This window comes from Cynocephalus volans, chromosome 17 (genome assembly GCF_027409185.1).
Source record: "Cynocephalus volans isolate mCynVol1 chromosome 17, mCynVol1.pri, whole genome shotgun sequence".
NCBI lineage: Eukaryota > Metazoa > Chordata > Mammalia > Dermoptera > Cynocephalidae > Cynocephalus > Cynocephalus volans.
In genome coordinates this window covers 39,762,562-39,790,021 of record NC_084476.1, presented here as the reverse complement: position 1 = coordinate 39,790,021, position 27,460 = coordinate 39,762,562, and positions in this window count along the sequence as shown.

The following is a 27,460-nucleotide window of genomic DNA, read 5'->3' as shown; positions in this document are numbered from 1 at the left end:
GCTGAGAGACAGAAAGAGGTCTTAACATCAAAGTATGTCTCAGCTTTGGCAGGAACCAAGAGGGCTACAACCAAGCCAGGTGACACCAAGGGACATTTCCAACCTCTAATGAAGAGTTCTGTTATGGACTGAATTATTTTCCTAAAAAATCTTATGTTGAAGTCCTCATCTCCAGTACCTCAGAATATGAGTGAATGGAGATAGTGCCCTTAAAGAGGTAGTTAAGTTAAAATGAGGTCATTAGGGTGAGCCTTAATCTAATCTGTCTGGTGCCCTTAAAGAAGAGATTAGGACATTCAAAGGGACACCAAGAATGCAAAGAGGGATGACCATGTGAACAGGCAGCAAGAGGGCAGCCATCTGCAAGCCAAGAAGATGCCTCAGAGGAATCCAACCCTACTGGCACCTTGATCTTAGATTCCTGTTGTTTAAGCCACCCAGTTTGTGGTATAGTGTTATGGCAGCCCTAGCAAACTAACACAAGTTCCATTTCAGCACTTTGGTCATACATGTAGGGTCTTACAATGGTCACTCCTTTGGCCCAGTATCTTCACTTCTAGGACTGCACCCTAAAAATTAACTAGGATGCCCTTAGAGAATTATCTACTAAGATGTTCACAGAATATTCTTTATAATTATGGATTTTGGAAAGGTTTGACAATGACAGAATGGAGAAGTAAATGATAGCAATCAATTCAACAGAGCATGAAGAAGCCATTAAGTTATCAAATTTTTTTTAAGTTGTACATTCAGCATGATCTCTCACCCACACAAAAATGCATTGGGAATACCCTTCAGCAAGAGGATGGATAAATACATTCTGGTGCATTCACAAAATGGGATGCTACACAACAAAATGGAATACTACATTACCTGCAACAGCGTGGAGGAATCTTGTAAACACCCCTAGCAAAAGAAGTCAGACACAAGATTCCTGTAAAATTCAAAATAGGCGAAACTAACCTACAGGGCTAGCAGTCGGGATAGTAGTTGCCTTGGGGAGAGAGTGATCAGAAGGGGACCAAGGGGACTTTCTGGGGTCCTGGAAATGGTCTACATCTTAATGTGGGGGATCAAGAACCTCATCCTGAGACCTCCTAATCCCATCCCAGGACATTGAGCATGTGTCTCTCTCTGGCCCCCAACGTCTAAGTTACCTACAGGTAGTTCCACCTCCCCAGCACATATGGTGAGACCCACAGAGAGTCTTTAGCTTTCAAGCTTGTGCCTCAACTCACCCATCTATGTCCTAAGCCCATACATGGATGTATAAATACTGGAAAATGTATTGAGCTGTGATCATACTTTACGTATATATCTGTTTTTAAAAAGTGTTTTAGAATGCAGTGTAAAAAGGCTGGAAGTTAATATGGTATGCACACAGGTGACCATGACACTCAGCCCAGGCTGGTACAGGGTCTGTGGAACTGGGAGGGGTGGGGCAGAGGCTCAGTTCTGACTTGGGTTGGAAGAACGGGATCAGGGAGGCTTCCCCTGAAGAGGTGAAGGCAGAATGAAAGGGGGAGAAAGAGCATCTCAGACACGCTTGTTCAAAGGCTAATAGGCAGGTCAGTGAGGGACTCGTTCAGGTGAAGGTGGACGGCACCACCGGGTCAGGCATGGGTTGTGGCAGGAGAGGAAGTACAGAGGACGAGGACATGATCACCTGATCGCAGATGGAGTTGTCTGATGCCAGGAATGATCCCAGCCTGGCTGATCAAGGGTGAGACTTGTGTTATTGGTGGCCTCAAACAGGGGTCAGACGGCCGTGCCAGCTTTAGATTGTGAGGGAAAGTGGCAGAGTGGAGGTGATGCTCAAGCGTCCAGATGATGTGGCCAAGGTCCCAAGTTACTGTACTTGGGGATAGAGATGGATGAGCTGAGGCACAAACTGGAGAGCTCAATATTCTGTGGGTGTGAGTGTGTAGGGGAGGAGGCAATACCTACAGGTAACTTAAACTGTGGGGACCCAAGGAAGTAGACTCAGTGTCCTGGGATGGGGTGAGGGGACCTCGGGACAAGGTCTTGGGTTAAGGCCTTGATCTAGGCTAGTGCAGTGGTTCTCGGCTGATCTGTTTTCCCCTTGTTATTGTTAAATAAGATCAGATTGGGAAGGATTCTTGGAGATTCCCCTCCTCATTTTATTGTGAGTGAACTTTTGTCCCCAACACCCACCACCCCAAGTTACAGAGGAAAACATTAAAGCCCAGAGAAGGGATAAGGAATGTGCTTGGGCTAAATCCACAGGAACCGAGCCGGTAAGGGGCCCGAGGAAGGCCTGTGCCTGAAGGTTCACTTTGTAGCTGCTCCCTGACCCCTGCCACCCACCACCCGGGAGGCCCCTGGACCAGTCATTTCCGGAGCGCAGCCGAAATAAGACGCAGAAACGCGCCGGTGTACTTAGGCACATCAGCGGTAGTTCCTTCTAAATTTCTGTGGGGTATTTTGGGTGGGTTTTTTTAAATTATCCAGATTAGCATTAGGTAAATTCCCATTTGTAAAGGGTTCTCATTTCATGAGACCAGCTGTCACAGTGGAAGTGGGCCCAGCTGGCTTGCCCCTAGACGGTGTGTTTAAAGGGTAGTGGACAGTGAGGTCCGGCCGACCCCACCTGACCCCGCCTTTCACCTCCTGAATTAATTTCTCCTCACTGTGAACAACACGGGTTCTGTCCATGCAACTTCATGTATAAGTTCCACATTGGCTTCCACAGTGAACTGGGACCCCAATAACCATTTCTGCAAACCAGCCCGCGCATCCAAAGGGGCCACGCCCTGGCTCCAGATGCTGGAGGAACCGGAGGGGCAAGTTTGGGGCCTTTGGAAGGAAGACAGGGAATCAAGGTGCGCAGCGCCGGGCAAGCACCTGGCGAGCGTCTGCTACACGTGAGGGGACGCCCCGCAGAGGGGCGGCCCCATCTCCCTCCCCCAGGCCTTTACCTGGCCCCATTCTTCGCCCTGGCATCCCTGTCTCCCGTCTCTCTGCCCAGCGAAATCCAGCGCCTCGCGGGGGTTCGGTCTGGGGGCGGGGTCGCCTGGTGGGGGTTTGGGCTGGGGACGGGGTCGCCTTGGGGGGGGAGGGCTTCGGGTTGGGGGCGGGTAGGCCTCGCGGGGGTCCGGGCTGGGGACGGGGTCTCCTGGGGCGGGGAGGTCCGGGCTGGAGGCAGGGTCGCCTGGTGGGGGTCTGGGCCGAGGATGGGGTCGCCTGGGGGGGGAGGGGCGCGGGCTGGGGGCGGGGCGGCCTCGCGGGGGTCCGGGCTGGGGACGGGGTCTCCTGGGGGGGAGGGGCGCGGGCTGGGGGCGGGGAGGCCTCGCGGGGGTCCGGGCTGGGGACGGGGTCTCCTGGGGGGGAGGGGCGCGGGCTGGGGGCGGGGCGGCCTCGCAGGCTGCCGTCAGGACCGCCGCGCCGCCCGCCCCACGAGGGGGCAGGAGCAACTCCACGGTCACCACCGTCAGTCCCCCAGCACTTCGCACATTTGTAGGCTTTGCTATAGAACAACGAGAATTCAAGTTGCCGAACTAAATACATTCTCCGCTTTTGTAAAAATGACAACCAAGCCACAGCTTCTACAGATGTTTAGGAGCGTGCGTGTGAGCGCGCGCCTGTGTGGACAGAGACTACCTAAAGAAATTTCTATGCTTTATATATGTGTATTCTACGTGGAATATCCATTTATAATAAAAATAGATACAAATTATGTATCTATAAATATGTCTTTGTATATTCACAGAAAGAAATCCGGAAGGATCCACACCCAGCTATTCCTCTGCTTATCTCTGGGAAGTGGGTTTTTGTTTTCACGTGAAGTATTGTTTGAATTCATTACGAGCATGTATGAAGTTTTTAAGGTTTTAGCCAACGTTTCTGAGTATGTTTCGTGGGTACGCATCTGTCTTCTCTCTTGCTGGACTGTGGGGACCTGCCTCTGTCCCCAGCACGGGCCTAGGCCAGGGTACAGAGCAAAGTGGGCAAATGTTAGATGAATTACGAGAATGCCAAGCTGTCCCCACAGCCCCCAATGAGGCAGGGGAATGATGGCCTGTTTACCACTGCCCTGGACTGTCGCTTAGGTAGTGCACAGTAAAGGTTTGTTGAGTGGGAGGAGGGACCCAGTCCGAGGGATCATAAATTCTGAATTGATGTGTCTGAATTAATGGTTTTTTGATGTACAAATGTGGGAATCTAATGAAACACTGAAATAGAAAATACCAGGTGAAATATGTTGAAATATATTATTTCCAAGATATGTTATTGCTAGGTTTAAATTTTGTTTTCATTATTGAGAAACAGAACTATATTTCAGAAGTTTAAAAAATAAAGACAAAAAGTGTATCATCACACCTAACAAATCCCCTATTTGTGTTTTTACGCAGTTCCTTCAGGGTGTGTGAGTGTGTACACATGTATCTTATCTACATGTTACATAGTGGACCGCTCACACAATTTTATATCATGCTTTTTTTTTTTTTAACTTCCTATTATATCCTAAGCCTTTTTCCGTCCTGTTATAAAGTCCCCAAACTCTTATTTTATGAATGCAGTCAACTTCGTTAAGTGGACATACATAACTTATGTAACCAACCATCTCTTGAGGTTGCTTCCCATTTTTTATGATTATAGCACTTCATCATTTTGGGGATTACTGGCTTTTGCCCAGTGCCTTCATAATTTTACCCTGGGGTTCTACTCAGAGACGCTTGGGCACCTCAGGTCCACATCCCCAAAAGAGAGGAGAGACAAGCAGTCTCAAAGCAGCTGGGCCACAAACTTTGCTAACAGTCCACACAGGATTAGGAGCTAGCACCAGAGAGTAAAGTCAGTGCACTGCTTCCTTCATTGAGAAAGTCTTATTATGAAAAAGTCAGCTAAACCAGACAGTCTGCTTAATAACAGTAACGTACATTCTGGTACAAACTCCTTATTCCTTCACTGACATTTAACCAAGAGTTTGCAGACCAGCACTGGCCCACAGGGTCACGTGTTGGGTAGCACTCGTCTATACAGCAATGTTCATTAAGCACAACTGGTTCCTTGTGGAACATTTACACCTGGGAGACTTGTGGTCAGATTTTGGAAGAGAATAACAGTCCTCCCGCGGGTCTAGCACCATGCTATGGCCTTCTCGTGCTACAGCACTCGGACGCCCCTTCCCACAGCCACGGTCCTGCTGGAGGGTTTGCTGCATGTTCCTCCCAGGGTGCGCTGGCCCTTACTTAGGTGGGAGATCTCCCGCGCATTACTGTGTGTAACCATGAACAGTCTCAGGGCTGTCCCTAGAAGCAAGGAGAAGCAGAGCAATTCAATTAGAGGAGCCCCCATGACAATTGTACAGGTGGCATATTTAATAGGCCCCTTAGGATATTGTTAAAGACAGTAATTTTACAATTGAATTTCAATTTTTCTCAGAAAAGAGAAATAAGACCACTAAGAAAAGGATTTTAAGGATTTTTAAGCTGAAATGTGACACCATCAGGTTTGCATTTTAGAAGGAGCAAACTAACTACTCTGTGGAGAATAGATTACAGATGTTGAGAGCGGAGGTGGGACTTCAGTGAGACAGTCAGGACTAGAGCAGTAGCAGGGATGGTAGATGGTGATATTTACCTGAATTCTTCCCCCACTCTGCAGCTACACTCAGGCTATACTCTCATCATGGGAGGAGTGGACTCTCTTACCCCTGAACTTTGGACTTGATGGTGTGGCTTACTTTGGCCAATGGAATGGGGCAGAAGCGACTGGATAGATTTGACCTCTCAAGAGGCCTCCCATACTTCCACTCGCCCTCTTATGCATCTGCCACCACCATGAGAAGGGCCCATCCAGCTCGCCCCTGATCCTGGGAGGACTAGACACGCGGAGAGCTGTCCACCAGCTTGCGGACTCCTGGGGAGCCCCGCTGAGGTCAGCAGAGCTGCAGGGCTGTGAGAAAGAATGCCTGTTGGTTAGGACACTGGGCCTCAGTGGCTGTTTGTCACTCTGTGTTACTGCAGCAATGGGTATCAATACAGTGGGGGTAGAAAGATGTGAAGAAAGCCAAGAAATGCTGAGGGAAAATGATGGAGGTGACAGTGAATCGGTCAGTCAGGCAGGGGGTGAGACTGAGCGAGAGCCTTGGAGAACTCAGGGTTTGGCTCAGGTGCCTGGGGGGTTCAAAGGTGCCAGTGCCTGGGACAGAGAACACAGAAGGAAGAGGAGACATGACCTCCCACATCAGATCTGCATCAGCAGCAGCGCTCTCTCCTGTCCCCTGACCCTTTCTTTGTCCTTGTTCCTGGAGGAGGCCAGTGCCTGTGTCTGTCAGGATAAGCCCCAGCGGGCTGAACCATTGGTTCAGGATTATGCGCATCCCTGCTACACTCAGCTGCCCCCAGGGCCTCGGCTCCATCACAACTTCTCCTCCTGTACAGACCCATTAAGACAACCCCTGATTTGGATAAGGGGGTAAACCAGACTCCCCAGCCACTGGGGACCAACTCAAGAAAGGCCTGCAGATTTCCCAGGGTGTCCTGCAGAAAGTGCGGGCTGCAACTCATTACTTTCATTTACTTAAAATACCTCTCTTTGCAGCAGTGAAACTGCCCATAATACTCACTTCTTTATTTCCACCAAGACAAGTTGAACTCAATTTGCATTGGATAATTATTTTCAATTAAGTGATAACAATCCTTTTTTGTGCAAAAATAATCTTATTCAAAGGCCAAACCATTTATCCCCTCCAAGAAACAAGGAGGTAGTGACAGGAGGGGGCCTATAGCATGCTGACCAGTCGGGCAGGAGAGGGAGAGGCCAATCCCCATCCAGAGGGATGTCCCAGCCTCGTCCCTTGTGGGGGAACTCTGACCCCATGGGCCAGGTGGGATCACTGATCTGATTTGCCCTTTGAACCCCCGTGCCCTGCAGCCGCTTTTTCTGCTTTGGACGAAGAAGGCAGCACCTCCTGACAGCTGCCAGGTGGTGGAAAAGGCAGCTGGTCCGAGAAGTGCCCAAGACAGAGGCAGGAGACCTGAGTTCTAGACTAGCTCTGGGTCCCTGGACAGGTCTTCTCTACTCTGGGCCTCAATACAGAGCAATGGGGTTCCATGGATGGGGACTGTTCCAGCTCAGATGTGATTCTGTCTGGTCATCCAGGGCTACTGAGTGCTGAAGCCAGGTTTCCTACAGGGGATCCAGCCCAGCAGCCAGGCTCAGACACTCCTAATCGCACTCAAACTTGATTAGACTCATCAACAACAACAAAACACACAGCCCAGAAACCTCTTCCCCAAGTGACAGCCAGACTGCTCAACTGAGGTGTATCAGCTGTGACCGCCATGGAGCTTGGAGCTCTCTGCAGGTGGCAGTGGATCCCCTCAGCCCCCACCAGCGTCCCCCCTCCCCACCCAGGGGACCTCAGGGAGGCCTGGGGAAGAATGTGGGAGGAAGACAAAAAAGCCACGACGATGCACACAGCGCTGCGTTTTTACACAAACTTCTTGGGCCCTGAAGAAGAACAGTGTTTGCGGCCTTTGTGCTGTACGTGGGATGGGGAGAAAGGAGTGGCCAATATTTTTGATATGTTAACTGATGAGATTTATTCTACAAATATTTATTTACATGAAAAGGTGTTTACAGTACATGTTGCTAAGTGAAAATCAAAATTACAAAACATATAATCCCATAATTGGGGAAAGAAAGAAAAATTACATTCCTGCCAAACTTCCTATTGTTATTTACATAGAAAAAACTGAGGGTCGATGAGGCCCAAACAAGCAACTGGTGTGCATCTCTGTGGCCAGCACTTCAAATATCAGATACGCAGCGCTCCGTGCTGTGCGCTGCCCCTGTATTCGCTGCTGTGCAGCCTCCTGCTGCCCCGGGAACTAAACGCTCCTGTCACTTACAGATGAGGGAACTGAGGCTCAGAGAGGATAAGTAACTGGCTTGGGTCTCGCAGCATGGACTTCAGGCCATGGTCTGACTTTTCACTGGTTTCAACTGACTTCCCCGCCCATCTTCTTTTCTCTGCTGGGCGGTGGCAGTGCCCCTCCTGTTCCCCTGGCACACGGTGTGCCCTCTGCCAGGCCAGCCTGCAGAGTCGAAAGAGGAGGGAGAGAAGAAGCCACCCAAGCCACCATATCTCTTAAGTACAGTTTTCTCTATTCAAATTAGACAGCACAATCTCCATGAATAAAATTATGGTTCCCAAAGGATCACGCCCAATTTAAATGTATAAGAGGCCATTAACAGGCCGGGCTGGCTGTCAGAACTTAGCTAGTGTCATTTGTCATGTGGTTCTGCTATTACGTGGGGAGCAATGTCGATAGTGGAAGTGTGAGGCACGCCCACCCCTGGTCTCTAAGGCTCTGGGTCCTCAGACTGGCTGGGGGCTGGGACCAGGGTCACCCAAGAAGCCCTGACCAGCCCTTCCGAGGGTAAGCAGAGCTTCTCCTGTGCGAGATGGGTCAGGCGCCCTTTCCTGGCTCCACTGTTCTTCAGCTGAGTGACCTTGACAAATGCTGCAGGTGGGGTTCCCAAGCCCCTGACATGGATGTTTATGGAGGAGGACCCTTGGGATCAACACCTGGGCAAGGAAGGAGGGGAGGCAGGAGTGGGCAGAGGGAAAAGTCCAGCTGCCACATGGACTCCGCAGCAGCCAGGGCCCACCCCATGGGGACTCCTAAGTGTGGAGTTTCACAGAGCAGAGACAGCTAGGCCTTTGGGCCCCTGCCCAGGCCAGTCGCTGAATGTGGGCTGCCCTGGGAAGTGCATGACCTGACTGGGTCAATCTATGCGGCTGAGGCCGTCTGAAGGGCTGTCCTGACCCCTGCCCAGCCACTGGGCAGCCTGTGCTTCATGGAAGAGGATCTGGGCAGCCAGCCATCACTGAGGCTCTCTGAGACTGTGTCCTATCAGTTCCATAACAGTAACCCTGCCTCAGCAGCCCCAGAGGAAAAAGAGACCACATATGTAAATGGCTTAGCTCAGGGCCTGGGACACAGTAACCGCCCAATAAACGTCAACCACCCCATCCTGCCCCAGACCACAGGGTGATCCTCTCCACCCCTCTCCCTCAGCTTTGCACCCTCTGCAGCACCCAGCAAGTGTCTGGCCTCCCTTGCACATCCCACTAATGGACAGGTCACTACTTCCCAAATCACCATTGAACAACTTTTTTTTAATTGTGGTAAAATATACATAACATGAAATTTACTATTTTAAGCATTTTTACGTGTACAGTTCGATGGCATTAAGTACATTCACACTGATGTGTAGCCACCAACATCCATTTTCAGAACTTTTTTTCCCAAACCAACGCTCTGTACCCATTAAATAATAACGTCCCCCTTCCTCCTTCCCCTCAGCCCCTGACAACCACCGTTCCACTTCCTGTCTCTGTGAATTTGCCTATTCTGGGTACCTCATATGAGTGGAATCAGACTGTAGCATGTGACAGGATTTCCATCATTTTTAAGGCTGAATGATATTCCATTGTATGGATATACCACATCTTGTTTGTCCATTCACCTGCTGGCAGACACTTGGGTTGTCTTTTAGCTGTTATGAATAATGCTGCTGGGGACACTGGTGTACAAGTATCTGTTTGAGTCCCTGCTTTCAATTCTTCTGGTTATATACCCAGAAGTGAAATTGTGGGATCCTATGGTAATTCTATGTTTAATTATTAAGGAACTACCACACGGTTTCCCGCATTTTTCTTGGGCAGCTCTGACTGTGAGAAAACTTTCTCTTCCATTGCACTGGACTCTGCATTCCCATGACGTCCCACTGGTCCTAGCTTAGCCTGGGAACAACCCGGCTGAATCTTGATGCAAGCCCGGGAGCCCAGCTGGGCCCTCTGCTCTGGGCAGGTCCCCAGGTCCTATGCCCCCACCCCACAGCTGCCCCTCCCAGGGCCCACTCTCACTGCTCCTTCACAGAAGTGCAGCAGGGTGCAGCACAGAACCCCACCAAGCTGCAGGGAGAGGGGGTCTCAGAGTTGGGAACGAGCTTGCCGCAGCACTTGGGATGAAACGCAGTCCCTTCGCTCAGCCCATCCCCAGCTGTCCAGCAGTCAGTCCCCCACTGAGGGAGAAAACAACCTGTGAGCAGAAGTACAGATGTATCCTCCCAGGAAACTCTGAAGGTGTTTTACATGTTTGAAGAGGTGACATAGATTTTAAGTTGTTTCTTTGCTCTGTCAGTTTACCAGACGAGACAGAAAGTTCTTTGGCATTCAAAAATCTTTAAAAGTATCTAAAACTCAATTCTTGAAGGGAATAAGACTGTGCCTCTTCATTTCTGAATCAAAGATTCCTGATTTTACTGTCCTGAGACATTTTTACAATTACCAAACCCACCCCAGTGGGACGGTGTGTGTGGGGCCGGAGGAAGGACACCACCACCACCGCCACCAACAAATAAAATAAAACAAAATTGCACTTCAGTGGTAAATGAGTGGTGACCACGCTTCAGCCCTTCAATTCCTCGGCTCACACCTGTCAAGGCAGCTGCCCCATGTGTTTCACCCCGTGCTTCGCACACATGGACGGTGCTGCACTGGCCTTTCTACTGCAGGACAGTGATGCCAGCCCTGATGCAGGGCTGTGGACTGAGAGACAGTGTGACTGTCACAGGATGCTCCTCACGGGCTCAGCCCACGACAGGCAGGGGGCACGTGCTGGGCCGTGCAAGTGCAGGCTTGGCCCCTGGGCGTGAGTGCCCCTTGCACTTTGCACCTGGACGCCCAGCCTGCCTCGCCCTTGCTGGCAAGGCTGAGCAGCTGCGCGGGGGAGCACTGGACGCCACTCAGGAGGCGCGAGCTCTAGCTCTGGCTTTGCCACCAAATGTGAACTCTTGTCCTCACTCTCCCCGTGTACAAACCAAGAGGGTAGAAGTGACCATTTCCAAATTTCTCTCTCTGTGTGACTGTTTCCTTTATGCCTGGCCTTGTTCCAGCCTCTGGGGTGAGGGTGGGGGAAACCAAAATGAACTGCGTGTGGCGACCCTGTTCTCACCGAGCTCAAAGTTTGGACAAAGAGACGAAATAAGGGCATGCGGGCCACACAGTAGGAAGGAGACTTGCGTGTGGTCCAAGGAAGTGTTCTGGAAACTCAGAACGGGAGGGTCCTCTCCACCTGGGGTGACCAGAGCTGCTTCGTGGAGGAGGCAGGGTTGGAGCTCAGCCTGTAAGATTTGGGGATGTGCATGTGCTAAGATAGAAGGGGGAGAATCGATGTGGAGGAGGATGAGGTGGGAGACTTGGCATCCCTAAGCCAGGCCAGCAAAGTGGTCCAGAAGGAAGTGCACGCGGGAAAATAAATCGAGTTTACTGGTGCCCCAGTGCTACAGTGCAAGGAAGCGTGGGTAGCTTTAGGTTTGCTCATTTCATGGGGTCTAAATGGGAGATCAAGGATTTTTTTGCCTTGTGTCAATAGCTGGTCTTCGGTCACAATTGGGACTTGTTCTGGTGGTGGCAGGATTGACGGAGAGGAAAAGGAGATGTCGACGGGCCCGTTGCCACCTCCAGCATGAGAATCCCAAGTGGGGCCACCTGCGCTTTATTTTAAGATAAGGCACCCATCCCTTAATACCATCCCTGGGATATGTGGCATGTTTCCATCCAGTGTTTTCTCCCAGTGGGAGGGGCGTGGGCTGCTGCTGTGTGTATCTCCCATCACATGGTGGAGATGCTGCTGTTCACGGACACTTTTATTCTGCTTTTTTACCTGCTTCCCTCTTTCCCTCAATAATACCTCTGTATCCATCAGCTATTGCTGCATAACCATTCGACTCAAAAGTCAGTGGTTTAAAATGACAAGATTTATTCTTGCTCCTGAGTCTATGGTCAAGGGAACAGTTCTCCTGGTCTGGGCCTGGCTGGATTGGGGTTGTTTACTTGTCTGTGGTCAGCTGACGGGTCAGAAATGGCCTCATTCATGTGTCTGTGGCTGGCTGGTCATGGCTTGGGCAGCAGGGGTGACTGGGCCACATGTCTTTCCCTCCATCCCAGTCTGTTGGTCAAAGCCAGTCACAAGACTAGGCCAGAGTCAGAGTGGAAGGGACTACACGTTTCAGAATCAAGGGCATGAGTTCAGAGCATCAATTGCCACCATCAATCTACCGTAACTCCCCATTTCCATAGCTGCCACTTTTGACAGGAGCACAGTTTTTCATAGATGAATCACATTTCTTAGATTACCATTAAATGTGGATGTATCACATTTAATTTCTTTAAAATTTTTCTCTAATAACACTTAAGTGAACCACTTGCTAAGCCTTAAACTCTGAGGTCAAGGAAAGCAAAATTTCCCAACCTGAATCAAAAACCCAAGGTTGGCTGTTGATAACACAAGTTCGGTGTTGATAACACCACGGTCAAGGGTTTGGATCCCCATGTTGGCCAGCAGCAAAAATAAACCCCCAAAATTTCCCAAGGTTAAGTGAGAACGAGCCAAAGTGGCTCCAAGGCCCCTTAGAAGCAGCGCCACCTGCAAACCTTCCTAAATTCCTCTTCTGACCATATCCAAATGTGTCACACAAAGATTATCAAACCAACTCTCTCAGTTCTGGCTGTTGAAATCACTTTCAAGAGTCACTTTCCATCTCTGGGCCTCTGTTTCCACATCTATAAAACTGAAGGGTTGGACTAAAATTGCCTTTCCCAATGATGTAGCTCAGGTCTAAAAGCCAAAAAGATGCTAGTGATGGTCTTAAATGTATTTTTAAACACATTAGAAAAACACAGGGCACACTCTCACTGCTCTGCAGTGAACCACCTTTCAAAAACAGTGTCGTGGCAGAGCAGGGACATAGTGTGATGCTGCTAGGCTGGCACGTGCGAGGGTGATGTCAGATCTGTGTATCCAGGCACGGGCGGCATGTGCCAGGCAGCCATCACAAGGCTGCAGATGACTGCTGGTCTCTGTTCTGTGTCTTGTCTTGTAATCCCAACATGTACTTCTGACCTTGCTCAATGTTCATTGTCTGTTAAATGCATTACACAAGTTTAATTCCCGCGGTTTGTGGCTGAGCAAAGGAGGTTTTAAAAGAAAGGTGTGTGCATTACAGCTCGTGAGTTCTTGTTATTTTTAATAAGCTCCATGGATCAAATAAGGGGATTCCAAGCACGCTTTGAGCTCTAACAGCCTAGTGAAGATGTGGAGAGGAGAATGCGTCCTTTCTCTTCCCTAGCTGAGTTCAGAGAGCAACAGTCCTCACAGCCTGGGAATGGGCAGGGTTGCCCAGCACAGCTCAGGGGCCACTGCTCAGGACAGAGGCCCCAGCAGTGGAATGTTTAATAATGTCCTGATTACAGACCTTTTCTGCCTGGTCTGCCTAGAGAGGCCTTTCTTAACCTCTGTGGTGGATATATGGATTTGTCTGCATGTTGCCTCGAGAGAACTATGCCACCATCTCCATGAGACTGTCAATCATGGTGGCTCCACCCACCAACTCTGGCCCTCTGAAGATCCCAGAGATCACTGTGCCCTGCCCCTCAGCATAATGATTGGTTCAGAGGTAGGCACATGAGTCAAGCAGCCAATCAGAATCCTTTTCTGGGATTGTTGTTTAGTCTCTGGGAAAATGGAGAGTTCCTCTGGATAGCGTCCTCTTGCTGGGAGGTTGTGTATCTGGCTGACCACCACCATCTTGCCTAATTCATGGAAAGAAGAAAGCCAAGCAGAGTCAAGAGATGGGGAAGACAGAGGCAAGGCCCCGACAATCCTGCCTGAGACCCTGCATCCAACTATGCCCAGTTTCCTCCAGCCTTCTACATTTCAGGAGTCAGTGATTCCTTGATTGCCTAAGCTCCAGTGAGTTAGGGATCTCTCACTTGCAACGAAGAGTTCTTCGAGGCCACTCAACAGGGCTGCCATAAACAGTTGTGAAGGCTTGCACTGTGTAACCATAGGGGATGCCCCCAGACTTACGCAGCACACAGTCTTTTCAGGTGAATGCAGTAGGGTGCTTAGTCATCACCTCCCCTCAGAAGCCTTGCCTGATTTTCCCAGGCAGAGCCAGTCAATTCCTCCTCCATGCTTCCAAGTATCTTGTAAATGTATACACTATGGGCCTTGTTCCTCTATATTGCAGTGTGCATACCTATATACATGCCTATCTCCCTATCACACTGAGAGGTCCTTTGGGGTAAGGACTACATCTAATTCACCTCTGTTTCCCCAGTCCCAACCAAGAAAATGCTTAAGTGTTTATTGAGTGACTTATAATCAAATCTCACTACAACAAACAATTGGGATGTCCCATCTAGTTTGTTGTTAAGAAAATCCCTTGTAATTGCCATAGAAAAGTACTGTAGATCAGGGGTCAGCAAACTTTTTCTGTAAAGGGCCAGATAGTAAATATTTTACGCTTAGCAGTCCACATGGTTTTCATCACAACTACTCAACTCTGCTGTTATAGAGCAAAAGCAGCCATAGATTGTATGTAAATGAATGACCATGGCTGTGTTCCAACAAAACTTTATTTATGGACCCTGAAATTTTTGTGTATAACAGAATATTATTCTTCTTTTGCTTTTTTAAAAAATTTATTTTGTTTATTGAATCAAAATTGATTATACATATTTTTGGGGTTCAACATTGAGATATGTTGATCAAATCAATATTACTAGTATATATATTGTTACAAATCATAATTGTTCTTTATGCCCCTTGTCCAATCTCTCCCCTTCCCCCATTCCCTCTCCCTCCCCCCTTTAATTTTCCTAGATTTCTTCCTTCCTTCTGAAAGAATAAAGGTTACTCTGTTGGTTTGTTGCCTAGATGATCTGTCCAATGCTGAGAGATGTGATCAGGTCCCCCAATATTATCATAAAGCAGATGCTTCTTCTGTCACTCTGAAATGGGTTTTGTGGAAAGAGACATCCTCTTCTTTTCTTTGGTCTCTGCTGGTGACTCTCCTTGTGTCAATGCACTCCAGTGGCTGGTGGACCATCTGCGTGGTGGTTGTGGCATCTAGCCACTTTCACAGCAGCTATGGTTATTGTGGTGGCTGTGGTGAGCCACCCCTATGGAGGTGATGTTTTTGGCATGCTCCTTTTGATTTTTTTCTAACTATTTAAAAACACAAAAAATCATTTATGGCTCCCAAACCATACAAAAACAGGCACCAAGCTGGATTTGGTGCACAGGCTTTAGCTTGCTGACCCTTGGTGTAGATGGTCACTGGGCAACTCCATCCACAGGGGAATGGTCAGCATCTCCCCCTGTCTGGGGTCCCAGAGCTGGGACAGCTGTCACCTGGCACAGCAGCCTGGGCCTGGGCCTGTCCTCACTATGTGGGTTGTGGATTTGAGGCAACCTCTAGATAGTTCACAGGCTTGCAGCTTGTTGGGCCGGGAAGGGCCTTGGTGACCACACAGCACAACCTCCTATGTGAACCTGGGAACTGAGGCTGCTTAAGCCTGCCAGCTGGCCTGAGGTCACACATGCTGAGTCTGGGCTTCCACAGGGACAGGGCGTGCAGACCTTTGCACTAAATCACCCAGACGTGGCAAGAGGGGTTTATTTCTTAAACCATAATCCTGGTGCTGCTTCACACTCGTGCACCTGAGGCATTTGGCTCTTGGCCACACCCACCTCCCCTCACCCCAAATTCTGCCAGGCTGGTCCTTAGGACAGTGGCCGTCCCCAATCAGCCAGGGTCTCTGACACATGGTGTGGGTCTCACTTTCCAGCTGCCTCGAGGCCTGTGAAGCCAAGAAGGCACTTAGTGCAGAGGTCTGTTTCAGAGGCACAGCTGGTTCCAAACGCATCCTCTCCATCTGCAAGAGATAACGGATGTGCACTTAAAGAAAGGAATAAATACATATTTAATGATTTAGTTTAAGTAACTGGGCAAATAGTCATTTTCTTAAAATGTTAATACATAATTAACTGATAATAAAATTAATTGGGTAAAACAGTCTAAAAATAAGGCAGTACTTATTACATGAGGGAATCTAACTGCATCAAAAGAGGTTTAATTGTTCCAGAGACCGACAAGTCCCCAAAAGCAGAAAAGGGAAGGCTTTTTTCAGCCGCTGACTAAGGGCTCCCTGTCCCCGCTGCAGGATCGGCGGGTGGGGGTGAAGACCGTCTCCTGCGATGCAGCAACTTAGCAAGGGATTGAGAGAGCAGCCCCGTGTCCACTCCCAACCCTAACATCACACCTTCCACCACCAATTCAAAAAACAAAAAGAGAAAGAAAAGAAAACATCTGCCACAGACACGCCGTTGGTAGATTGTAAACGAGAGAACTTGAAGAGACCTCGTGAACTCATCCTTCCCCCGCGGGGTCTCTGCTCTAGGGAGGTCTGGGGGGGTTGAGGAAAGATTTGGACACAAAATGCCCATAACAACTGCAAAATGAAGTAAGTGCGTGGGGGCAGGGAGGGCTCAGTCAGAGGGAGGGAAGGTGACCTGGGACCAGAGGAGGGTCCCAGATGGGTGGCTTGGAAGAGGCGGGCTTGACAGGTGCACATGATCCGCAGGAGCGGGAACAGAGTTTGGCCTCCCCGGGAGACAGCGGGGCTTTTGTCCGGCTGGAAAAGCACCTGGAAGGGCGTGGCGGGTGCGCTGCGGGAGGGTCCCAGGTGCGAGAGAGAAGCGGCTGCAGGTCCCTCTGCAGGCCTGGCCTTGTATTAATCTCGCCTGTGAATTCAGGTAGGGGAAGGTCTCCTGAGAGTCATGCCAGAATTCACAGAAGAAAGAGTCTGTAATTTCTCTTAGCTCCGTGACTCTGGACAAAGTATTCAGTATTAATGCAGTTGACCATGACGTCTTCTGTGTGCACGACTGACAGACCAAATTACCTTTCCTTATCTCCTGGGGAGAAAAAAGGACCGTTTATTTGACGTATTTCATAATCATTTCACCTGCTTGCCCCCTACTGAGAGTGCGGGTGACCTGGCTCTCTCCCCTCTTGCACGATGCAGACAGCATGTCGTCTAATAAGCCCAGTTTCTAAAGAATATTTTAAATCTTGGAATAGAGAGCGTGATTTTCAATTGTATTTTTAATTCTCTATCTACTTTTTAAAAAGCACACGCCTCCGTTCTAATTCTCCTCTTAGCTCATCAGAGCCGGGAGGGAACTTAGACATCCTCCGCTCCATGTCCTTGTTTGGCATTTGACAGGTGAGGCCCAGAGAGTAGAAGGCCATGGGCAAGGTCAGCAGCAGCTCGGCAGACAGGGCTGTGGGTCCTCGGTGCCCACTGGGCACAGCTCTCCAGGCGGTGGCTTGAATATCCCCAGCCTGGGCACCTCAAAGGTCCCAGAAGCCTTTTGTTTTTAATTGTGGTAAAATACACATAAAAATTTTACAATCTTAACAATTTTTAAGTGTACAGTCCAGTCACATTAGGTGTATTCGAGTCGCTGCGTCACCACTACCACCATCCATCTCTGGGACTCTTTTCATCTTGCAAAACTGAAACCCTGTACCCATTGAACTCTTGCTCCCCACCTCCACCTTCTCCCCGGCCCTGGCAACCACCGTTCTACTATCAGGCTATAAAATTGACTACTCTAGGTACCTCACACAGGTAGAATCGGACAGTATTTATCTTTTTGTGACTGGCTTATTTCACTTAACATAATGTCCTCAAGGTTCATCCGTGTTGTATCATGTGTCAGAATTCCCTTCCTTTTTAAGGCTTAATATTATTCTATCGTGTGGATATACCACATTTTGTTTATCCAGTCACCCGTCAATCAATGGACACTTGGGTTATTTCCACCTTTTGGCTACTGTAAATAATACTGCTATGAACAGAATATCTCTTCAAGATCCTGCTTTCAATTCTTTTGAGTATATACCCAGAAATGGAAATGCCAAATCATGTAGTCATTCTATTTTTAATTTATTGAGCAGAGACATTTTTTATTTAACTACCTCTCTGATCTTCCACTCCTTGGGATGGAGGCCAAGCCAGGTCTCAGATGAGACGGTGAGAAAGCAGCCCTCACCCGGGGTCGCTGGGCCCGCTGGGGCGCCTCAGCTCTCCTCTGAGGGCAGGAAAACCAGCTGTGGGGTGGGACTTGCCACCTGCCAGGTTAAGTTCCGACATGGCCTCTCAGGGCCGCTTCTGTGGATTTCTAGTCAGTATTTCCTGGGTTACTGAGACTGTGGCTCTGGACTCCCCCTTAGGAAGCTGTCAGGACCACGACACACACACTCACACTTCAAATATGACAGTAAATGCCAGGGACCTTTCACGCAGTATCTCATTTTATTCTCACGTCAACCCTGGGAGGCAGGTACGATTGTTATCCCATTTTACAGATGAGAGCATTACTGCTCAGGGAAGTTCAATAATGGGACCCCAAAAAGAAAAGTGGCAAGGCTCAGACTCAAGCCCAGCTCTGTCCTCGTTCTTTCCCTAACCTCCAGCTGCCTCTAGGGACACTCAGGTGCAGCGAGGAGAGATACAGACCTCGGGCTGCAGGAAGGCATGTGTGGGAACAGGGGCGGGGGAACTGATTCTGTCCGAGGACCCTGGAAGGTTCCTTGGAGGCGGCTGCATTTTAGCAGGACCTTGAAGGATGGGTCGATGTTGGAGGGGGTGAATGAAGGTGGAGAGGACTGTGGGAAGAGCTCCTTGGATGGTTCTCTCTGGATGCAAAGAAAGGTGATATATTTTAAATGTGGTGGAGATTGTTCTAAAGACTAATGAATAGATTCTAGATTAATAAATATGAAAAATTTATAAAATGGATCATTGTCTATGAAAATAAATATCTACAAGATTGGCTCGGAAAAAAGTAAAAAACATAAAGAGGCCACGGAAAAAATTGGAAAACTTTTACTCTGTATTATTACAATATTTGAACTTTTGATAATGGGCATTTGTTGCCTTGGCATCTGAAAAATAAATATATACAAATTAAATAGATATATTATCATGGAAAATATTTATGACATATTATTAAGCATAAAAGCCAGATTGCAAATTGGCACATATACAGAATGGCCCCCATTTATGTAAGTAAATATATGAATGTGAATGGGTATTTGAAAGGATATATGCCAAAATTTTATCAATGGTTATTCCTGGAAAGTAAAATTATGGGTGGCTTTCTTTATCTATTATTTGTATTTTACCACTAAAGGGAAAAAACAATAAAAGTTGTATTAGTCTGCTAGGGCTGCATAACAAAATACCACAGACTGGGTGGCTTAAACAACAGAAATTTATTTTCTCGTAGTTGTGGAGGCTGGAAGTCCCAGCTCAAGGTGCTGGCAGGGTTGGTTTGTCCTGAGGCCTCTCTCCTTAGCTTGCAGATGCCACCTACTTGCTGTGTCCTCACATGGCCTTTTCCTGGTGTCTCTCTTCTTATAAGGACACCAGACACATTGCATGACACCCCCAACCCCTGCCTTATGATCTCCTCTTATCTTAATTACCTCCTTAAAGGCCCTATCTCCAAATATAGTCACATTAGGGGTTAGGGCTTCAGCCTATGAATGTTTGAGGAGCATAATTCAGTCCACAACAAAAGCTGATTTGAAAAAGGAAAAGAAAGTAAAGCTTGTTAAAGCCGTGCTCTTACTAAAGGACCCAGGAGGAGTTCTAGTCCAAGTTCCACATGCCGTTCATTCTTGCCCTATTCAACCTTTCCCAGAGCTTAGAAGAAAGTTAAAATTTTTCCAGTTACTTTTACCCACTTAGCATAACTCCAATACCAAAACTTGATTTTTAAAAAGATCACAAAAAATAAAGCCAACATCATACTAATGATAAAACACTAAACTCCAGTCTAGAGGAATTCAGGTAAGAGTCAGAATCAAGACAAGGGTATCACTTCCATATGAGCCATGCTAGCTGCTATAACAAACATAACTCAAAATCTCAACAGCTTAACACAAAAAAGTGTAGAACTTATTCACACGAAGAGCAGTGAGGAATCCTGGTTAGCAGGCTGCCTCCCATGTGGCCGTTCAGGGGCCTCAGCTCCTCTGCCTCTGGCTCTGCCATCACCTAGAACCTCCACCAGCTCCTCTGACAGCCGACGGGAGGAAGAGAGTGGGGGATGGGGGGAGGTTTCGTGGGCAAGCAGAGAAGGCAGGTGAGGCTATGTCACCTCCACCCACAGTCCAGCGGCTAGAACCCAGTCACACGGCCACCCCGGACTGCAAGTGTGTCTGGGAAAGGTCATCTCGTTTTGCACCCAGGTGACGATGCAGCATTTCTTAAAGAGTGCCCCACTGTCATCTCCACTGATACACATTCTGATGTGTGGCTGGCAGGCAATGACTGCCACCTGAGTACATCCCAATGTCAGAGATTTAAAATGTGAAAAACTTAGAATCAGTGAAATACTGTACATGAATACTAGATGAAACTGTAAGAAATACTGTATTTGTAAAAGCCGTTGGATGAGCCAGGGCTTTCCAGGCATGATCATGAAGGCAAACAAAACAAAATAAAAAAACACAAAAAAGTAAAAGATACTTAACTACATAAAAACGAAAAATCCCTTATATTAAAAAAGAACATTGAAAGGAGAAGGACCCAGGGGGTGGGGAGATATTTTTAATGTGTGATCGACAAAGAATGAGTAGGCTTGCTATTTAAAGAGCCTTATACATCAAGAGGGAGAAAATGAACACTCCAAGATAAAAATGGACCAAGAGCAGTAACAGGAAATTAATAAAAGATGAACTAAAAATGGTTAAATATGTTAACTATGTAAAACTCTTTAGTAGCCAAAGAAATGCAAATTAAAACCATAATATGATACCTTTTTTTAACTATCAGTTTGGCAGAGATGTGAGAGTTGATAATAGTATTTGCAAGGGCTGGAAAATAGAGACTATTACACTTCCAGGAAGGGCAAGACTGGTGCATATTCAGCACTGTGAGTAAGGTCTTTAAAACATGCGTGCCGTTGACCCAAAGTCCTGCCTCTGGAATTTATTCTAAGGAAATGAATGAAGAGATCAAAAAGATATATGTATGTGGCTGCTAATCACAGGGGAGCTTTTTAATTTAGTTTTAATTTTGATCGAGTTATACATGCACATGATTTAAAAGGTCAAAAAAATTCTACAAGGTTTGTTATGAAAATTAGCAATTCCCTGAAGCCCCTTCCTTAGTCGTGGCCCCACTTTTCTTTTCAGTCCTAGGTATACTGCTTTCAATCCTTTAAGTATTTACTGTATTTTCTCTGAGTATCATACTTATATTGCTACTTCTTGATTTTTCAGGTTTGTACATGATATAGTTATTTTAGGGAATTTAGCTCTCTCACCAACGCCCCCCCCCCACCCCACAAAACACATACACACTCAGCCTCCCAATGTGGTTATTTGTGATTCTGAGCAGATCAATATTCATTATTTGCCTTATTCCGACTGTAAATCTAGTGTCAAATGAACTATATACGATACTGTCATTTTCTTTTCCAGCACATTTTGTTCTCCCTAGAGTTAATGATTGACTTGCTTTTATCATTGGCTTAGTTTACTAATTTTTATCACTAATTTAGCCACAGACTCAGAATTTTGAGCCTATTACTCATGTGTTCTGGCTTCCACTGATGTTTAACCATCTAATGGCATTTCTGATCCATGATTCTTTGCATAAAATCTTTTTCTCTGCAAACTTAGAGGATCTTTTCATCGGCTTCGGTGTCCTGACATCTCATGATGATGTGTCTTTGTGTGGGCCTATTTTCATTCACTGTGTGTGGACTTGTGTTCTTCAATTCTAGGAAATTTGGGGGAAAAAATTTCTTAAATTACTTCCTTCTGTTCTCTTTCTCTGGAACTCTCGTTACTCAGAGGTCAGACCTCCTGGACCAGTCCACTAATCTTATTTCTTATTTCCTTTCTTTGCGTTTTTCCTCTATCCTTTTGCGGTTTTGTTCTATGTTCTGGGAGACAACCTCAACTTAAATCTTCCAGCCCCTAAGAGAAGCACATCACTTAGGCAGGTCAGAGTCTCCTAGGAAGTCTCTTGCCTGGAAGAAAAAGTCTGGTTGAAGTTTCTGGAAGTGTGGGGTGGAAGAAGAAGGCTGGGTTTCTCTATGTTCAGCACTCAGTACACAAGCGATCACTTAAAGTCCCCCTGCCCCCCAATTTCATTATAGCAGCCTCACCCCTCAACCCTGCCTGTGTCTTACAGCTGAGACCCTCTTATCCCCTCTCCAGAGAAAAAGCCTCCAGACATCACCCGGGACTCAGGAGGGGTGGGAGGAATCCAGAGATCTAATTACCTCTCAGATGATTTTCATTTAGGTCCTTTTTACTTTTCTCCCCCCACCCCACCCCCCCAGCCCATGTTAATACCAGTTCCCAGTTCCATGATACTGAGAGTCTTGATGAAATAAGCCAGGAGGGCATTTAACTCATCTAATGAAAGCAGTATGCTCAGTGGCTGGCAAACAATTTAAAAAATCCTTAAAACCCACTGCAGGTACTGTAAAGTTGACTAGCTCACATTCAATCTATTATTTACAAATGATTCTTATCTATTTATTATAACAGATAATAACTAATAACTAATAATTGATCTGCTAACCAATAATTGATCTGTAGATTCCTCTGGGTTTTCTAAATAGACAATCATATCATCTGAACGTAATGATAGTTTACCCTTTCTTTTCAAATGTACACCACTACTTTATTTTCTTTATTTTACTAATTAATTTTTTAAAATCTGTCATTAAATTTATTAACTTCGGAAAAATAAATTCAAAAGTATAATGCTGGATAAAAAAGGTGGGCATCCTTATCTTCTCCTGATTTTAAAGGAAATATTTACATTTTAAGTAATGATTCCTTTAGATTTTTTTTTTAAAGGACAAACTTTTTGTGTGTGTGTGACTGCCTGGTAAAGGGATCCAAACCCTTGATCTTGGTATTACAAGGCCAAACTCTAACCAACTAAGCTAACCAGTCAGCCTCTTTTGATACTACTTAAAATTGCAATATTTCACCCCCATCTCTCCAACTTCCTTTATTTTTCCCCTTTGTACTTCTGAAATTCTAATATATTACATAACTTATCTAAATTTTATAATTTTTGTTTATTGTTTGGCTCACCCCACCAGAATGAACACAGCAAAAGAGCAGTGATCCCATCTGATCACTGATCCCTCAGTGATCCCTGAAGTTCCCAGGGCTTAGCATGGTGCCTGGCATACAGCAGGTACTCAATAAATATTGTTGAATGAATTAAAGACAGTATAAAACCACTATAGAAAGTTTAAAAGCATGCAAAACAATGCCACTTATCACTTATGGATAAACACCCAATTCAGGCTTAGGTTACCTCTGGTGACAGAAGTGGGGAACAGGATCTGGAAGGGGCACGCGGGAGCCTTCCAGTGTCCCTGTCAGGTTTTTTTCCCCTAAGCTGAGCAATAGAGATGGGAGTCTCTGTTGTATTATTATCAACAATTTTTGCATAGTGGAAACATTTCATTCTACAACTTTTTTTTTTTTTTTAATAATAGGAACAGCAAACACCTGCAGCTAGTATGAGAGTTTCCAAGGGTTTTCCCTCATGACGTAATGGGTCAAGCATGCAGAAAGGGCTTCCTGTAAGCCCAGCTCAGAGCAAGGTGGGGCCTGGGACTAGGGTGTCTTCCAGACTTCCTGGGGGGGAATCCCAGTCCAAGAGAGAAGAAGGGGCAGCCCAGGGGACCACCTCTTCTGGGTAAGATGGGGGAGGCTGGGCCAGAACTGGGCTTTGTCTTAGACCATCTTCACCCGGGAGCAGGGTGGGGAGGGGACAGGCAGCTTGCCACTGGGTTCCCCGCATGAGCAGCACAGGATTCTGCTTTACAAGACCTGGGAGCTGTCCCAGTTCAGAATCTGAATCCGTGTGGGAACCTCCATTCAGAGTTTCTCGTGGCTCAGTGACAATTGTCTCCCCCCACCTCCCACCCCCAGTGGGTAATGGGAAGGACAAATATTGACCTTGTTTGGTCTACATCACAGGGCTGTTATGAGAATCAAATAGGGAGAAAAAGCCTCCCTGATAGTAGAGACCAGAGAGAGTCTCAATGCAGTTTTGCATTTTTTTTCTTTTGATATAAACCTTTTAACATAAACACCATCCATGTTGTTACATAGTCCTCAAGATAATCATTTTTATTGACTGAAGAACCATCAAGACTTGAGCATAATTTACTAAATCATCCCCTTGATATAGATTGAACGTGTTTGCCATTTTCCTCCACTGTAGACAACACTGCGATGAACATTTTTGGGGCTTACATTTTTTGTTTGATCTCTTTGAATTATTTTACTGAGACAAATCTTGGAGGAAAGAACTGGTCAGAGTATATAAATGGCTTTTATGGCTTTTGATATGTTCTGTCAAGTTGCCATTTCCCAAAGAGTTGGCCCTGGTGACATATGTGTGTGAGACCATTGCGTCTCATGCCAGGAGGACCCACTCCTGACCTGGCATAATTCAAAATTCGCCAAATTCAAGACTAATCCTAACAACAGATGAGAGGAGATATTTATATTTGTTTACCAGTTTGAAAAAATGCCCAACATGGCAATATTGTAAATCCAGTTTACACCTCATTTAACTGGACAGCTTTGAAAATACTAATTTTTTGGCATAAATTTTAAAAGTTGGGGGGACTCAAACAAAATGAGATTTTATTAATATTTAACATTTGATAAAATATTTATCTTGAATATTTAAAATGCTCATAAAATGCTACCACACTGTGCTACTTCCACCGCATCATTTCCACCACTGGGCACTATTATTTTATTTTTTCTAAACAAATAGGACTTCTAACCTCCAAGTCTGCACCTCTGGGCCTTGATGTCTATCTGTACAGGTGAGCAAGAAGGAGGTAATATAATATATGTGCCTCTCTTGGAAGCAGCTGATAATTATATGCTTGGCTTATTAAGAATTTGCTTTCTTCCAGGCCCTGCGCCAAGCACTTTCCTTGTCTGTCATTTAATCTTTGACCTTTTAGATTGGTACGAGCATCCCGCATTAGAGACAAGGAAACTACGCGCAGGTCTGGGCATGCAGCCGCTGTGGTATGCAGCAGGTGGAGTCAGAGTGCAGGTTATCGAGAGGCAGGGGCCCTGGAGGGCTCTGTCCCCAGCTTTGGCTCAGTGTTCAGCCCTCTGGGCCTTGTCTCTGCCCCAGGGAGAGGTTGAGGACCAGCTGATGGGCACCGTCATGCGGCTTCTTCACACCCACAGTCTGGTCCCCCGGCCTCACTCTTCCAGCCAGGAAAGGGAGACATTACTGCTTTTTCTTTCTCCACCCGGAATAGGAGAAGAGTCGCGGTCTGGGGGCTCAGCAGGGCATGAGACCAGCCGTTGGGATCCGCCTGGCGATGAGTGGGCACGCGCTGTGGTTAGAGGTCTTCACGCCCTGGGAGCTCAGCTCTGCCCTCCCTCATGCTCCAAACACTTGCTGAGCACCGACGGTGGATGCAGCGGGGGGCCAAGGAGCCAGGCTCCACTCCACTCTGTGACACCAGGTGTGGGACTTGGGTATGTCACTTCTGCGGCCTCTGACCGCAGTTTCCTCATCTGCAAAATGGGGATAATAATGACTACCTCAGAGGGTTGTTGTGAGGCTTAACCGAGGAGAAGGGCGTGACTGAGGCCAGCACAAGAGGCCCTGCAAAGCTCCTGCCGAAACAGGCTCTCCAGGTGTCCTCTGGGTATGACTCAGGTGCCGACCGGGGATGCTGGGCAGCCTGACACCGACACCCACCACAGACCACAGAGAGAAAGGGCCAGGCTAGGAGGGGGTAGGAGGCACTTTCACTGAGGGTTGGGAAGGGTTCAGGAAGGGCTCCCTGGAGGAGGTGGTGTTTGCACCAGACGAAAATCGGTCCTAACGAGTGATCAGAGTTAGAGCGTTGCTTTCAGTACAGGAGACGTGGCAGCGAACAAAACAAAGCCCTTGCTCTCAGAGCTTACGTTCTGGTGGGGAATAGAGGGAAACTAAACAATGAAGGAGATCGGGATATACTAGGTTGGTGGTGAGTGATAAGGGTTTAAACAGAGCCGGGTAAGGATGCATGGGGTGGGGGCGGGGAGCAATCAGGGAAGTCTGTGAAGGGCCGGTTTTCCAGCAAGATCTGTAGGAAAGGAGGGCCATGGGCAGGGCGGGTGGGAGGGGGGAGGTGGAAGGGAGTAGTTCCAGGCAGGGAACAGCAAATGTTGGAGGCCCGAGTGCTGGGCAGAGCATATATAAAACAGCTAGGGCCCCAGGGAAGCTGGAGAGGGAAGTCGGGAGGTCAGAGGGAGGGCGTGGCCTGGCCTTTATGGGCCGTCAGGCCAGGGGCTCTGACTGCCCATGAGAAGAGGCTGGGGCAGGAAAAGGGCAGAAACAGGCAGACTACAGCAGAGGTGGCAGAGGCTCAGGCCAGGGTGGAGACAGCGGAGGGGAGGGGAGGTCGGCTTTCGGGTGCGCTTAGAGGTAGAGCCCAGAGGATATTTGATGAACGGGACTCCCTGGCCCACAAGGCCCTTCTGGGGCTGCAGCACCTCAAGGTTCCCCGTGGTTTCACCAAACACCCATCTGGGAGCCTCTTCACTCTGCAGGTGATGGTGGAAATAAGACCTTAAATGTTTCATTTTAGGATTTTTCCTGAAATAAAACCAATGTAATCACTGTAAGAAAAGCTCCACCTCCAAGGTACTGCTCCCTCTGGTGAAGGCAGGGGTTAGATGATTAGATGAGATTTGCAAGACTGTGTTGACTCCCAATTTAGACACTTTCCCTAATTAATTGCAGAGGCAAAGCAAAGAGGGAGGCCTGGAGACAGGCTCAGGGCAGCTCCTCTCTGACAGCTGGGCTTCTGCCCAGGACACCCTGCGGGGCTGCTGGGACCTCTGACTTCTGCCTGAAGTGTGCTGCTCTTAGTCCCCATGTGCTAAGCTTCTTTGTCATTAGGAAAGGACTTGGGAGCATGCTGAGGCTTTGGTCTTTCTCCTTAGGGCAATGGGGAGCTATGGAGGGTGGCAGGCAGGGAAGTGACAGGACTGGAGATGCTTTAGAGGGGACCCTTCAGAACTCCAGGAGAGTGGATTGGAGGAGGTGAGGCTGTAGGCCAGGAGGATGCATTGGGGTGGGGGGTGTTGAGGGAGGGGAGGAAGGAAGGGAAGTGGGATCGACTGAAAGAGAGGGAATTGCCATTCATACAGATCCACCTCTCCGTGCTGTCCCTGGTCAGTCATGGCTCTGCTCTCGGGCCCAGGCCTGATGCCCACCTTGCCCTGGGCCCGAGCTCCTGTTGGTTCAGCCTCATGGGGCCCGGCCAGGCCAGTGACTCATTTCTGAACTGTTTTGGCTGAATACCTTTCATCTGAGCTGCTGTCCCTCCTCGTCACAGTTCAAGGTTTTGTTCCCAAACAGCAGCAGATGACAGAGGGATTTCCGGAGGTGGTTCATGGGACTTCTGCTGAAATAGTTGAGTGAACTTTGCCTGCGGCCTGCAAGGGGCAGGCCCATCGCCCCTGCTCCATGCTCCTC